Raw genomic sequence first — 12,945 nt, forward strand, 5'->3', positions numbered from 1 at the left:
CAAACCAAATGCTACCAGAAGTACAGCACCTCGACGCTGACTTGCAGAGGTTTTCAGCAATAAAACCTACAGGAAAGAAGTGTTAGCAGCTCGCTCCAATCCCATAATCGAATAAGAACAAGTTCGTGCGCCATCCACACCATTTGCCAAGCTCTCCTGTGCCACAAAATTTGTTTGACAGAGAAGTGCCATTCGTGTATATTAGATATTTTTATTGTAAATATAACCTTACGACGTCACTTGTAAATATAGTTAATACTGTGTAAAGTGAGAAAGTGTAATGATATGTTTACACGTTACATTTTTAATTTCAGAATGCGCATTATCCATTATATATCCTGATGTGAGCATTATCTATTATCCATGCATTTTCTATTATTATCCATTATTATCTATTCTGGTGTGAGCCCCTGGCCGTTGGCCGTGACGGGACAATTGCAACTTCACTTAAATCTAAATATGTACATTGTATTCATTTAGTTGCAATAAAGATTTTCTCTCTCTCTTCCTGCAGAGCCTCCACGTGGCTAGGAACGACAGTCGGGACGCAGGCAGCTTGCTCCCTGCGGCCCAGCTGCTAAGACTCCAGGGCAGGCAAACAACAACCATCACAACACACATACACTTGCCGTCTAAAAGTAACCTACAGATGCTACAGCGGTACATAGGGATAACCGTGGAGGCCGCAATCAATACAAGAATACCGTGTAATTGCGGCCTTCACTAGATAGTATGATATCACATTTAAAGTTTTGCTTCTTGATAGCTATATTTTCCAATAATAATACATGAAAACTTAGATGTTTATTGGTTTGTTTAGCATATTTAAAACTCTTGGCATTGCTGTTGGGAAGAGCATACTGTATACTAATTTTGTGTACAATATATACAGGGTGTTTCAGTTAAACGTTTCAGAACTTCTAAGAGGGGTAGGGTACATCCTGACAACTCGAAATCATATAGCAACGTGGGGTCGGAAATGCTTTCCTGAAGCGGTGTTGTACACAGAAGCACCATAAAGAAAAGAGACCGTAAGTGAGAAATCGTTTTAATAATACATGAAAAGAAGCAAAAGGTACATGGATTAAAGTAAGTGTTCGAAGTTTCTTCCACGGGCTACAATGCACGCCTCACATCTCCGACGCATGGACATCCGAACATTCTGGAATACTCCAGGCGAATTTCGAATTTCTTCGGCAGCTACTGCGATTCTTGCAACCAGCTCCTCAGCATTGTCAACAGGGGTGTCATAAACTAGCGATTTCATATGACCCCAGAAATAAAAATCAAGACATGATAGGTCGGGTGACCGAGCAGGCCAACGCACAGGACCACCACGTCCGATCCACTGTTGACCAAATGTGACATCCAGGTAGTTACGAACATCTCCGCTATAATGGGCAGGGGCTCCATCGTGTTGGAACCACATTGTCTGTTGCGTCGATGCAGAAATCTGTTCATCTCTCAAAAGTTGTGGCAATACTTGCTGCAGAAAGATCAAGTAGATAGGTCCGGTTAGACGACACGGTAACAGGTAAGGTCCGATGAGGTGATCTCCCATAATACCGGCCCATACATTGACCGAAAATCGAATCTGTGCTGCACGACGTCGTATTGCATGCGGGTTCTCGACCGCCCAGATATGGTCGTTATGCGTGTTGAAAATTCCTTCCCTTGTGAAGGATGCCTCATCGGAAAACAACACTTCAGCAGGAAAAAGGGGATTTGTAGCACATTTTCCAAGGTACCACTGTGCGAAAGCAATACGAGGTGCATAATCCTCCGGTTGCTGTGTCTGGACACGCTGCACGTGAAACGGATGCATGTCTTGTTCTCGGAGAATCCTCCAGACGCTGCAATGGGAAACCCCGACTGCGTTTGCTAGACTTCGTGTACTCTTTCTTGGATTCCCCTGTACATGCTGCAGCACATTCTGTTCGACGGCTGGAGTCCGTGCTGTTCTTACCCTATCCTTGTCAGCTCTTTCAAATGAACCTCTCTCAGCTAACCTCTGGTGCAGTCTTGCAAAGAAATTATGACTGGGAATACGCCTCGTCGGATATCGTTCCGCGTACAAACGCTGTGCGGCTGGCCCACTACAATTTGCAGCCCCGTTCGCCAAATGCATATCGGCTAACTCTGCGTTCGTGTAATCATCCATCCTACTAACTTGGCGTTCTTGTTCAAGAAATTCGAAATTCGCCTGGAGTATTCCAGAATGTTCGGATGTCCATGCGTCGGAGATGTGAGGCGTGCATTGTAGCCCGTGGAAGAAACTTCGAACACTTACTTTAATCCATGTACCTTTTGCTTCTTTTCATGTATTAATAAAACGATTTCTCACTTACGGTCTCTTTTCTTTATGGTGCTTCTGTGTACAACACCGCTTCAGGAAAGCATTTCCGACCCCACGTTGCTATATGATTTCGAGTTGTCAGGATGCACCCTACCCCTCTTAGAAGTTCTGAAACGTTTAACTCAAACACCCTGTATATATAAAAGTATATAAGAAGAGTCATATTGTGAGCCTAGCTATATCCAATGGGCTCTTTCATTAAGTCCGAGAGATTAAATGTGCACTGTTCTCAATTCTCCTTACCCGATTTCGCTAGACGAATTCTACGTTCAAAACAAATGTTACTCAAGTTCTACTACGATAATAAATAAATAAATAAACTTTCTGTTTATATTCAGGGACGACCACACGGTCGCAGGAGTTCACAAGATAGGGAGAATACAAGAACCAGCACCGTATTTAACAGTCACAGGCTTCAACCCCGGTCACCCCATGCATCTACGGGTCTGACCATTCCTTGTTGTTATTTTAAATTCTGTTTGTGCGAAACTCATTCCCGTGGCTGAGTCAGCTCTATTTCATCGCATATTCCATTCTACTGAAAAAATAATCCACGTTTTTGTCGGATAACCTCTTTAACAAAACAAGAACATCACGAGATACGATATTTGAATTTCTCTCCAGTTAACTCGGATTAATTATTTCCATAATTTTCAAATCCGAGAAAACTCGGACTCACTTTGTTCAACTGAGGGGGGGGGGGCGGAATAGATGCTTGCTTGGTGAGTGGCATGGGGTCAGATTGTCTTCTATTGAAAAAATCTGATCTATATGCTTTTAAATATAGCGGATGAAACAGGTGTGGTTTCAGATCTCGGAAAGTTAAGAAGTTTGGATTAATTCGAAACGAAGAACGTGCGCACACGTGTTCATTTTGAACACTAATCTCGATGAACATCTTCATCTTTCTTGCCATTTTACCCTTCACAGAACACGGTCACATTTTTCGCAGATAAACGGTCTGTCAGGTACAGATAATGAAGATTTGTACAGACCGTGATGAAAGAAATCGGTTGCAGGAATTTATTTATTTATTAAAATTAATACACAAATCCAGTTCACTGCATTGAAAGCGATTACTCTCTTTCGAATCTTGATCAAATTTAGAAAACTATTTTTAAGAAATTCGTGGCCTGCTTCGTGGAAATCATTAACTTGACTGCGATTTAACATTTAAATGTGTATCATTCATTGATTTGAATTTTATCACATTTTAATTTACTTCTTTCATTACCTCTTATGCATACGCACTTGAGAATTCGTTCCCTGAGTGTTTTACACACAAAATTAGAAATATGCTATTCTTTCAAATTAATACTACAAGTACTGATACCACAAGAAAATTAGGATCCGATGCTACAGAGAGTGGAAGAAATTCGTAGCAGAATTGGAGCAGAGTCGAAAGAAACCTTTGGCAAATCAGTTGAAAGAATAATTCATCGCAATTTGGGTAAAAATGAAGGGCGAAGTTGGTTCGATACGACAGAAAGATATTCATTGGTGGGTAACGCGACCCTTGTAAGGGTGTGAGCGACCCCAAGTCCGTACCAATGGAACACACTCCATGCCATGAAACCACCTCCAACCGCTTGAATGATGAACAAAAGTCAGTCTGGATTCATGAAGTTCACGCCATACTTTCACCTAACCATTTGTGCAAAAAAGAAAAAAAAAAATTCGCAGACCACATATTTTTCCACTGTTCCTCGGTCCATTCTTCCCACTGGCAACACCACCCCAGTCGAATCATTCGATTTTTTAAAGAAAGAATTGGTTTTCAAATTGATACACGACTAAGAGATCCCAGATTCTTCAATTGCCACCACATAGTTGGTTGGAAATGGGTCTTTCCTTTATTGAGTTGGATCACTTGCTGTACACGAGACCTCCTCTTCTGATGAACAATATGATTTAATTTCCTGTGGGATTGTTATTGGAGTACCGACTATCTGCTGCATTCCTTCCTTTTAGAGCTTTATTCTTCTTTCTTCTTTTACTCGTTTATACTTTTGAGATTGTTACTTTCGACACACCAATGATTTCCTTTGTTTTCTTAATTTTGACTCGTGTTACACGTGCTCCAACAATAACACCTTTCTGAAAATCGAAAAGATCCCTTGTCTTTCCCATGACCAGATCAACTTGCAAATTGTGCAAGGCATGAGTAGCCCTACCACAACACTCTCTGCAACCACTTATGGAGAAAAAGCCGCGATGTGTATGGGCCAAAAGGTGGCAACACGAAGTATTAGGTTGGGGTTGCTAATGCAATGTCAACTTGTTGGAAGTAAGGCCAATTCTGTTAACATTTGTAAAATTAAGATTAGATGAAAATTCAAACTGGCTAGCCAAAGTGTTGTGGACGGATGGGCTAATTGCTACCTTAATGACATTATTAACGCTGTCAGATTTGTTAGCTGGACAAGGATCTGTTTTCTCTCCTTACTTAATTTGAGACTTCTCTCCATTTGGAAAACAAACTGTATGATCCAACGTTGCGGAATATTTTTGATTGTTACGTATTTCTTTTAGGAAGGAGTTAAGTGTCTTCAAGACCGTTACTGGAAGTGGAGAAAGGTGCTCTATCAATTTCTTTCGTCAATGCCCTTGACGAAAAAATTGTCTTCGCCCTTGAAAGAAGAACATAATTTTTAATGCAAATGAACGATGGTACCATTCTAGTATATCCTGAAGCGATATTCCATGCATCCTTTGTTCATATAGTGCGCGATTGCCAGATATAATTTTACAAATTGTTAACCACGAGAATGTATTTTATTTAAATATTCTGTCAAGAGAAAAGCAGCCAAAATTTAGGTAGATCTGGAATTAATATACTAAAAACCAGATTTCAAGTTGATCCCTTGAATCGTACTCGACAAAGAGAAGGTTTTTTTTTTTTTTTCTTTTTTTTTTGCATTAGATACCAAGGCCAGATTTGTGAGTATTACTTTTAAAACTCAAATTCATAATGGCTTCAGCAGTAGTTTATAAAACTTTATAGGTTAATATATTATTATCGATGTAAAGGAATTTGAGATGATTCGTATTTCGAGATCACTCCATGAGAGATAAACGGATTCCAGAAGTGGTGGGGGAAATAAGCGAAGAAGAAAGAAATGCAGAAGGGATTCTTCCCTGAGGTATGTGAATGGAGATAGAGTTCCCTAACAATCTTCATAGGAAAAATTTAGAAGGCAGTTAAGTGATCAAGCTCTTAGAAAGAAGAGAATTTGTTTGTGGTCCCACAGAAGTTCTCAAGTAGAAAAATGAGTCTCTCGATGTTAACTGAATCAAAAGTAGACCGTATATGAAGGTAGCTAGACTATACGTAGCCGGTCTTTATGTTAAAACATATTGGTATTATGCAAAGAGGTTGATAACTGATTTATTTTGATATTTACCATATTAAATAATATTAAGATTGGGAATAAATTTCACAAAGTATTGAAAGAAGGAGGCAAAGAAAGAAAAAATGGGCAACTTAAGTTAAATAGAAATCTATGGACTTTAAAACATTCCAATCTGTTTTTGGTTTGAAATTAATCGTTTAACCGTTGTCGGAACTATTTTATATTTCTACTTTTTTCTTTACAGGGTATAAGTTCCGATGCGAGTCACATTCCTTTAGATGTTACCTACCTCCCTAAACGATTGTACCAATATTTTTGAGACACCCTGTATATGTTCTTATATGTACAATGGAAATTAATAATTTAATAAACTTTTAAAATTAATTTTAGAAACATTACAAAGGATATATAACAATTTATGAAGTATTATTTAATTCCATATGCCAGCATCTTTAAAACTCTTTTGAAATTTGGAACATTTTTATCTGGTTAAGTACCGTTTATCCTTCATGTTCATAACAGGACAGCTTTTCCTGCACAACGAGTTACACTGGTATTGAACTACTTCCAAAAGTACCACAACTTTCTGGAATTCTAGATCGAAAAAATTCTCAAGAAGGAAGATAATTTTTTCTCTATTGGTATATACAGCAGAATGAACTGAATCTCATTATCTGAGTAGATTAATGGACATCTTTTTCAATGTTTAAAAAGAAAGGGTTGAATTTCATGTAAAAATAATTCTTCAAATATGCAACAATCAAGACGCCATAACAATATTAGCGAGCACTAAAAATATAGTGCGACGCTAAAACAATTATGGTTGTATACCCTTGGTTACTCTGATACAGGTCATCTATAAGCCACAGCCAGACTTGAAATTTCTGACACCCTGCTTTGCAGGATGCTGCATGTTCCAATAGAATTAATGTAACCACTTTCACCTCTGCTGTGGTTTGTCCCGCACGCTGTTTCTCTTCTAGCGTGTGCGCTTATCTGTGCTGCTGGTTTTAGCTTGCCATCAATCGAAGCTCTCTGTGAATTCTACAACTGTCGGTAACAAGACGCGCTAATATGTGTATCCAGAAAACCTGGGTTTCATATGAAAGTCAGGTAGTTCGGATTAGGACAAAATCTTGCACCTCAAGATTCACTCAAATTGACACTGAGAGCAAGCTGGCAGCATCAAAAATTCCGTTGTGATTTCACGCAAAAATCTTTCTTTGTAATTGAATCTTTGAGCGTCGCTTTACTACAGTTAATAATCAATGATCTACTCGGTGTAGCAGAAAATTTTCACTAGGCAAAATGATCAACAAAACAAAATTTATTACACATATTGAGCATACAAATAGCTACAAAGAACCGGTCAAAGTATTAGCATAATTGGCAATTGACTGATTGGGAACTAACTGAATACAGGAATAATCTGGCTGCTAATAGTATTACAATTTTACAGTGTTCTTCGTGGTGGCACTTCCACCATTACTCTCACAGTATTCACATGGCTCCAGTCGGTCATACCACACAACTTTTCTACTCTTAGAATAAGGTTATAAGTCAGCTTAACAATCACAATTATTATTTTGAACAACTCGGTTGATAGATCTTATTACCTGTTAAATTCCAATTACTAAAAGTAGATAAACAATTGTGAGAAGGTGTCTATGAGAAGAGAGTTCTGTGGGTACGGATGAATTAAAGGAGGTGTGGCGAGTAAGATTAACTTTGAATAGTCAGGTTTGAATTGTTCTAAAAAAGGTTAGTCAACTTACCAACAAATTGTCGTTCTGCTTCTGGATTCAACTCTTCGCTCCATAAGTACAACTTTGGGGTGGGGGTATTTGTTCAGTCTACAGCATATGCTATCTTTTTCGATTTTCTTTATCTGCTGTTCTTCAAGGCTCTCCTGACTACACTCAGCTCTAGAAAACTCTTCAACTCTGTGATCTCTTGAATCTCATATACAACTGCCGCAAAGTTTCTGGCATCTCCTCTCTGACTCTGAAAACAAACGAATCTCTCTCAAGTGTCAACCTAAAATCCCTTTTAACTCCGAATCTTTCGAAATCTACCTCAAAGACTGTTTTCTATCCCCCTTTTCATATATGTACCTCTGCATCCCCCTATCTCAGTTTCCCATGATCCGTTCAAATTTCAAGGGTTAAACATGTGGGGCAAAGAATTACGTTTAGGGACCGTAAACTTTTGTGATTTGACACTACTAAAAATGATATGTTATATGTAGAAGGAAAATCTGATATTTCTGTGGGGCAGTTTCTTTTGTTTTACAATCGTGGTAGCCGAACATAAATCGATACATTTTTAAGAACGGAATTTCGAAATGACAGTCGATGTGTTTATCGGATTCGACTGTGTAAGAAATCACGTCTCTTCTTCTGTTTACTCACCTTTCTCTGACAAAAGTCGCGTTCTCCCATGTCTTGTATGAAACGTTCACAAAAAATAAGGGACCTTTTCGGTGGTACCAGAAAAATTTTTTCAAATTACTGTTAAGAATTGGTTTCAACCTGAATAAAATCGTGAACGAAAATGCAGGGAGCAGCACAGAAGTAAAAGTGTAAAAATGTGGTTTCTAATTATAACAGTATTTGTAGAACTAACACTAAAAGTAACAGCACAGTTATCAGTAGTAAAACTAAGAAAGATAATAAATGACCATTTTGTCACGAATTGGAAAACAGAAAAAGCATCCAGATAGACAACACCAATCCTCAAAAACAACAAATAAAGATTTTAGTAAAATTTATTCAAGTTTAAGCATATATATAGGCATATATTTATATAAGCATATATAAGCATATATTTAAGCATATATTTTAGTAAAATTTATTCAAGTTTAAGCAAATTTATAAGCATATAAATTTTTAAAATACTGTATGGAAATAATCTCTAAATTTAAATTTATTTATTATAAATGTGTTACTTTGTAAAATTATTTAATTAAATTATTAAGTTTTTAAATGTATTTGTTATGTGTTAATTTTTAAAATTATTTAAATAAATTATTAATTTTTTAAATGATATATAATTTTGCAAATATAAAAATAATTAATATTTCAAATATTAAAATATTAAATTTAAATCTACATTAACTAATTGCAAAGAGTTCTTCTTCAGCCTTTCTTAGCCCTCGTGGCGTACAGTTAGTAGAATCGCGTCCCCCTCACACCGGCTGAAAAAAGACCTGAATTCGAAGATGTGAGGAAATTTTATTTACCTTTTACAAAACGTGGCTGAGTTGTCGGTCTCGGGAGTGGGCAGCATGGGTTTTTCTCCCGAAAACTCGGATTTTTCATCCAGAAAATCGGCCTCAGAACACGTAATTTACAGAGAGTATACAATCTCCCTTACACAACGATGCTCCTAAAATCCTACTACAAGAACAACACCAAAGCCTCTGTTATTATGCTCATTTCTTTTTAAATAAACACTAAAACTCGAATCTTATCTAAATATACTATTCTGAGCATTTAATTCACCGAATGGCAGTCTCACCGTACAACCATTCGAGTTTCAGTGAACTGCCGTTAAGCGGCAGGACAGTGCATATCCAACAATTAGCTTACACTGACACTGCAGTTTATAGCATGTCGTCTGCTAGTGCAAAACCGTCCTCAAAATGTTTTTTTTGTTCTCGGAATCTGAAGTCAGTTTGTGAATGTGACACTGCCTAAAAACGCAACATTGTTAGTTAACACGGAACAATTTTCAAAAAATAAAATCAAAGGAAAGTTGTAAGAATCTGAGACAACTTTTGTCGTGAATTGAGGAGAATTAAGAACAGTGCAAATTTAATCTCTGTGCGTTAATGAAAGAGCCCATTGGATATAGCTATGCTCATAATGTGACTCTTTTATATACTTTTATATATATAATTTACGCTTAACACGTTCCCCATCTTTCTGGCTATGATCCTCTTTCTGAGATATAACTTAATTAAAGTAATACAACATCATTTTTCCTCTAAGCTTTCAAATATAAAAATTAAATTCGCACTACTACCTCCTACTACCATTTATCTCATCTCTCTCTCTTATTCATTCCCATAATTTTATCCATTTAGCCATATTACTACTTTCTTTTTCCCTTCTTGATTATTTCTCATGAAATACCAACTTACTTTGTTTTCGCGACCTGCAGTGTTGACATGACAACAATAGCGTTCCATCTTCCACTATGACAGTGTGTTACTGCAACAAGATCTAGGAAAGTTAGGCAGATGGGCTGAGAAGTGGCAACTGAAATTTAACCTTGACAAATGCAAAGCACTTCATGTGAGTAGATGTAATCCAAGAGAAACGTATCAACTGGGTTGTACTGCACCTATAGTTGTAGAAAATGAAAAAGACCTGGGAGTAATTGGGCAGTCAGATATGAAGTTTTCTGAGCAGTGCCGGCAGGCTGCCAGAGCAGCTCAAGGGATCTTGTTAATGATAAACGGGAATTTTGTTAGCAGGGAAAAGGAGGTGATTGTCCCTCTGTATACGGCAATGGTCAGGCCACGCCTTCAATACTGCGTCCACGGCTGGAGGCCTCATTTTAGAAAGGATCTAGAGTTGCGTGAACGAGTACAGAGAAGGGTAACAAGACTGGTGAAGGGACCAAACGAGTGGTCTTACCAAGAGAGGCTTAAGGGCTGCAAATTGCAGCGGCTGGAGACTAGGCACTTGCGACGTGATCTGACTGAATTGTATAAGGCTTTGAATGTGTTCAGCACGCTGAATTCTGATGGGATCCTTCCACTTGTTCAGATTACGAACCCAAGTGGGCATAAATTCAAATTTAAGAAAGACAGATGGAGAATAGATGTGCGGAAATTTGTCCTTAGCCAGTGGGTAGTTGATTGCCGGAATAAACTTCCATCTGTCGTTGTGGAAGTTGATGGCTTAAATAAATTCAAGGAGGAAGTGGACAAACGTTTAGAGAGAATGGTTGTGTGAAATGTTTTTTTTTTTTTTTTGGCTGATGCTACATAAGTTCATACGCTTGCCTCCTTGTATCGGATGCCTCCATTACTCTATCTATTACACTTCCCAAAGAGCTCTGGTCATTCTTTCATGGAACTCTTTAGCATTTCTTCTCTCTTTGGTCAAAAATTTGATTACTGGACTTTGTTCGATTTGCTGAATATTCATTCTTCTTGAATCTATAATTTATTAATACATTTTATAAACCGCAACCACCCCTTCTACATCCTGGTTGGTCTGTTCCAAATAGAATATGAAGGAAGTTGATGAGGTCACGCAGAGACGAGTGAATTTATTGGCCGGGATTCATCGAGTTAACTCATTATTTGTGACGTCCCTGTCACAAAACACTGAGACACGCACGAGAGACAGAATACGAAACCCGGAGAATATAGCGCAACTGTCGACGGTGCGGGGTGTTGTTGATGAGTGCAAATGTTCGGAAACATTCACGTTTTCTACGCAGAGATTTGGATCTCTCACGTTATCATTTCCTCACCGAACTTTATCTTTTTTTTTCCGAAGGATTGTGAGTAAACTTGCTCCGTCCGCAATTTCCACTGTGCACTTCCTTTCATTTTTTTTGCACATGGGAGACTCCAAAGTCGCGTGCTGGGATTGAGTGACGAAGATTAGAAATATCGACTAGGGTAGAGTGGAAACGGGGGAAGAGATCACCAAGTTTGACTCTCTGTGAGGGATGAATTGATGCATATCCAACCCCATATTACTCTTCACCCTTCCCCTGTCTCTATGATGTTTTTCAGTTGTTGAATTAATCTCCCCGAAGAAAACCATACGATTTCTTTGTTTCGTTTAATTTATATTAAACAAACTGGTTGTAAAGAAAGATCAGTTATCCTTAATCACCCCTTCTGTGCTTACCGTAAAGATGAGACAGGAGTTACAAAATTCGAGAAAATTGTAATGATAATAATCAGTTAGAAAACAAGTATAATAAACGCTGAAAATGTACACTTTTCACTGCTTTGCAAACTAAAACAGACTTCATTTATGATTGCGAGACCATTCTTTTAGAAGTAGTTGAATACCAGTGCAACTCGTTGTGCAGGCAAAGTTGTCCTGTTATGAGCATAAAGGATTGTTTAATAAACAAGATACAAATGCAAAAGATTTTAAATCAGTTTTAATAGCACTGGGTTATGGAAGTAAATAATACGTTCTAAAATGTTATATATCCGGTGAATGTTTCTAAGTTTAATTTTAAAAGTTTATTAAATTATTAATTTCCATTTTACATATACAAAGATATACAAGATGTCTCAAAAATATTAGTACAAACGTTTAGGGGAGGTAGGTAACATCTAAAGAAATGTGAATCGCGTAGGAACCCATAATCGGAAACTTCACGGGAAAGTAGTAGCAGAGGCAGAAGAAGCAGAAATGACACAACACAGTAATTAGTGGCAAACATTTATTTGACATAATATTAACAATGGAGTACGAGATGGATGCTCGAATGATGTTACAACAGATGCTCGAAGGTTCCACCATGAGACGCGATGCATGCGTGACAACGACGCAGCATGGATTGGCGAACACTGTCGAACACACCTGGAGTTTCTTTGACAGTAGCAGCAGCGCAGACGAGTTTCGCCACAAGATCCATTTCTGTCTCCACAGGCGATTCATAGACGATAGATTTGAGGTCCTCACAGAAAGAAATCAAGGGTCGATAAAAAATTGAGCGTGGGGGCCGGGCAACGGGTCCACCACAGCCAATCCATCGACGCCCAAAACGCCTGTTCAAATAGTCACGAACACACCTTCGATAATGGGCAGGCGCCCCTCATGTTGAAACCAAATGTTGCATCTCACATTTACTGGCATATCGAAGTAAATGACCCATAATCGCACAAATTTTCATGCACACTCGCAAACACACGGTGCTCCGGTACATGTCTGGCTGGAAAGCGTTCTCCATAAATTTGTTGAGCGGCTCGTCCATTGCACTCTGCTAATCCATACACTAGCTGCATGTCTGCCAGCTCACAGTTCGTATATCGATGCATGATCTTCGTGCGGCGAATACTGCTTCAATGAGTAAACCAGAAAATTTCCCTCCCACGAATAGCGCCGTGTACCGACTTACGGTGACGTTTCCGGTTATGGTTTCCTACGCGATTCACATTCCTTTAGATGTTACCTACCTCCCCTAAACGTTTGTACCAATATTTTTGAGACACCCTGTATAATGGGATTATGACGTCTTTATCTCTCCTAG

The sequence above is a fragment of the Mastigoproctus giganteus genome, chromosome 14, assembly GCF_048544385.1.
Source record: "Mastigoproctus giganteus isolate SK-2022 chromosome 14, ASM4854438v1, whole genome shotgun sequence".
Taxonomy (NCBI): domain Eukaryota; kingdom Metazoa; phylum Arthropoda; class Arachnida; order Uropygi; family Thelyphonidae; genus Mastigoproctus; species Mastigoproctus giganteus.